Source organism: Cupressus sempervirens, chromosome 1 (assembly GCF_028749045.1).
Source record: "Cupressus sempervirens isolate cs-2001-9-10 chromosome 1, ASM2874904v1, whole genome shotgun sequence".
Lineage (NCBI taxonomy): Eukaryota > Viridiplantae > Streptophyta > Pinopsida > Cupressales > Cupressaceae > Cupressus > Cupressus sempervirens.
Genome location: NC_143118.1, coordinates 113,762,400 through 113,766,933, shown reverse-complemented (window position 1 = coordinate 113,766,933; position 4,534 = coordinate 113,762,400).

The following is a 4,534-nucleotide window of genomic DNA, read 5'->3' as shown; positions in this document are numbered from 1 at the left end:
AAGTCAATTAATTAACCAATCATTAATTTAAAAATTTGTAAGATAGTAAAACAATTAAATTGATTAAAAACTAAACTAACTCCAATTGAATACTATCTTAATTTTCTTAGTTAATAAATCATACATTTAATTATAACTAATAGTCATCAAAACTCAATTTACATAATTATGATAAAACTTTAAACAATCAATATTAACATTTCTCGCAAACTTCTAATCTAATCTTTTGATATTAAATCAATAAAAGAACGTAGTAAATAAATTAATATTTATCGACTAATCACTTGCCAGACTTAATAATACATCTACCAACTATTTTATCATTATCTAATTTATACTAAGATTGCGTGCATGAATTTTAATTTAGAACATATTAAGACACTAATATCAATAATAAAATTAAATGTTATAATTGTGAATCTTAACTTGTCATATATTAAATTAACTAACTAGTAATTAATTTTAACTTAAAACTAACTAACTAAATCTAAAATTGAAGAATTGAAAAACAAACTAACTAAATTTAATACTTAATAAAAGTAACCCATCTAAACAATTTGTTTTTTAATAAAACTTTTCTTCATAAAATAAATGTAAAAATTCAAATAACTTAAATAAAACATTTTCTAACTAATAATAGTAATTTAAATATCAACTAAATCTATGAACTTAACTACATATTACATTATAAATCTACAAATTATACTAAATTAAAAACTATCCTAATCATCTAACCTATGATCTTTATAAAATTAAACTAACAAACATAACATATACTAAAATTAATTCTAATACTAACACATTACTAACATTAATACTAACCTATACTAACTACCTACTAACTCCCTACACTAGCACCTAACTCTATACTAACTCTACTCCCCCCCCAACATGTCACATCGACCCATCAAAGCCCATGCGCTTTCCAAGCGCTGACCTCTACAAAGGATATGGGCGACCAAAAGCAAAGAGGGCAGAAAGCACAAAAATGAAACCAGACCTACACGCAACTGCCCACGTCACATCAGCTCCCAACCTGCAAGCAAAAGCTATGAATTACTTGGCCCAAAAAATGTACTTCCCCCTGTGCTTTTCCCAAACACACTGACCAGAATCTAACAAGAGAAGAGGCGGCCAATGATGGAAAAAGGTGGGAGAAAGTTCTGAACAAATACTCTTTGACAAAGCATAAACAAAAAGTCACTTCCTAACATTGCAAGGGCTACGAATTCTCATGGGGAAGCCAGGATGATGTCACCCTCACATGCTAAAATCTACTAGCAAAAAAACAAATTGTATCCTTCCTAAAGAGCTCGTGCCAAGAAGGAAGTGGTAAATGCAAAAAAGTTTATTTGGTGGATGATAGATATTTGAGATATTTAAGCTATAAAGGTTTTATAACTTAGGCATTTTACTTGATATCATTTACTTTTAATTTCTAAATTTAAACACAAAAAGATTTTCAGAATATTCTCTGTTTCAAATCAAGAATTATTACATTCTCTCATACAAACTCCAGCATCCTGTAGGTGGATATTTGATAATTTGTCTTCTCTCACTCCCTTGAAACTCATTGTATATTTCTTTGCAACTATATTACAACAATAGGTGTATGCATTGTCTTATGAATTTCTAATTTATTATTTCCATGAACCTCAAATGGCCATGCATTTCAATGAAACCCAAATTACCTCATATATTCATCTACATATTCATTTATCTGTCTATTGTAACTGATGGAGCACATAATTTGAATAACATAGTGACTAAACTAGTCTTAAGGAAATTGAGAAAATAAGGAGATCAGGATGATGATGTTCCATTCATTTGAAGGGAGTATCTAGCACACAAATTTCTTGCGAATTTACTTCCAACACAACAACCATGGACTAAATCATATCAAACCCAAAGGAGATACCATACATTTACAAATTGAATCTTGCATAATTGAACATCCTCATTTCATCTTGTCTTTGATATACATTCATATGAAAAAATAAATACGAAAACTCCAAGAGAAGCAAAAGTTACTCAATCACTTATTTTATTAACAACCTGATTCAAGGGCTCAGTCGGGAAAGAATCAGGAAGAAAACCCGGCTTTGTAGCCAATCCAACAAAGTTGAAATACAACTTACATAGGACTTCAATCCTAAATCACAAAAATTTTAATTAGATTTTCTTCATGACCCTCATCAAGGGATTCATAACAATTTCTGCATCATATTTCTAGTACCTTGGAGGAAACAGAAATTGATCGGGTGACAACCAAGCATACGCAAGAGACAATCAAATATACATAACATACATGGTTTACACAATAGGATTCACAATGAATCAAAACTAGAGAAAGGTGGATTCTTCCAACCAGGAGAAGTCAAGCACAACACCAAACAGATGCCCAATCGAGGCTATATACCAAGAACTTCCGTTCTTCCATTTCAACATACCATAATCATACAAGGTTTGTGCTGATAGGTAGGGGCCCATAACACCCTACCTTTTCTCCCTCTTCTCATCCTGAGAAGATACTCTACACTGGTTGGAGTTTGACTAAACAGACCCTCCCCAAAATTGGTCACTTCTGCCCTCTCTAAGGGTGAGTAATACCAAAACACCCATGTAAAAAAATCTCAAAATTACAAACATAAACATGAAAGGAAAACAACCAAAATAACATGGTTTCCAAAGTTTTCCAACATACCCACAACATACAAACATTGAAACAACAACAAGGTAGCATAAGCATGAAACAAGAATGAAATCTAAACAAGGGAGATGAGAATTCCAACCTTCACAAAGAGGTAATGGCAACGAACAAGTTTGAGTAGAGTTTTCACTTCCTTTCTTCAACCTTCAAAAGCTTCTCTCTAAATGTAGAGATTGGGTAACAACCTCAACTAGTCCAATGAAGGCCTCTAAATAAGCCTCCAACTCAACCACTCAAAAGGAGAAATAACTACTCCCACCCACTTACAATTCTAGAAACTCCTAACTCAACCCACACCATGGTTAAACACTAAAAGGAGGTGGGGTAAGACAACTCATGATGACCACAAGCAATTTTCGCACAAAGGCAAAAAGGGACTTTTTGAGTGACCTCAAAAGTCAACAAAAGGGGCTTAGGGGTTGGAAAAGACCCCTAACCCATACCCATACCCTTTGGGTATAATTATTTCATGTTTTAAAGCCTAATAAATAGTTTTAGAGCCAACCAAAAGCTAAGAAATAATTAGGACCATCAAACAACACTAAAATGCAGATTAAGCTCTAAATCGGATAAAGGATGACTAAACTCGATTAAGAACCTAAATTAGCAACTGACACTAACTTAAACCAACTAAGGTCCAAAGGGTACACAACTAACCTTAATCAACACGCTGAAGAGCACAAACAATTCACAAGTGTCAAGCGACACTGAAAGAACATAGTTACGAACATTAACATTTACTGAACACAAGGAGATACATACATACATCTCACAATAAAATACTTCAATTACGAACAACAAGGTTTCCAAAATTAGCACATGGAGATCAGTTCTGTTCCTCCGTCGATTTCCTCGACTAAAATATCTACACACTCATTGCACACATCAGTAGTCCTAAAAAATCACATGTACATACATATGTATCAGAAATTTACATAAATTGAAACATTCATAAATCAGGGTTTCTTGCATCCTACTTATATCCTGAATCATAAAGATTCCAAAATCAATGTGTTAATCCTACATTTTACTTAATTCATCACATACATATACATAAAGCATTAAATGATGGACATCAATATCTAAAAACAACATCACACAACATGAAATAATATGATATGTTCAAGTATCTGATAGTGTCTTGACCATCTCGAGTCGTGAGTATCAAAATGATAAAATAACAACTTGGGCTACGGAGGGTTGGGGCGAGGCCTCACATTTTTAAATGAAGAGACTTTAATGATAATGGATTAAGATTTAATTGACATCGAGTCACTATTATAACATTATTATATTTTGAATTACTATGATATTATTAATACGTTATATATTATTAACTAAATTATTGATATACATTAATGGTATTAAGAGTTAGCTAATGAAGCTTATGTAAAGTTCTCTAGATTGATTAATAATAGTTTTGATGAGTTTATTATTTATTAATGTTTGTTAGGTCTAACAAACTATTAATAAATAATAGTATAAATAGTCTAAATAGTTATCAATTAATACAATCAGAGTTAATCTAGAAGAGATTAGTTAATGATTGAAGTTCTGTAAAAGATATTAATCAAATTGAATTGGTTAATAATTTGGAGGAATATCAATTAACTGAATCAACATACATAGGGGAAACTTATTTGAGATAATAATACTTGGTATTGGAGATTTATTATAACTTGTTATTATTAATATATAAATGGAAAAATTGTTGCAGAGTGACGAATGTGGTCATTATAGATTTATTAATAAGATTCTCAATATAGCTTGTTATTAAATATTAATAAGTTATTATTATTGAACTGTGAATATGAATATTTGTGT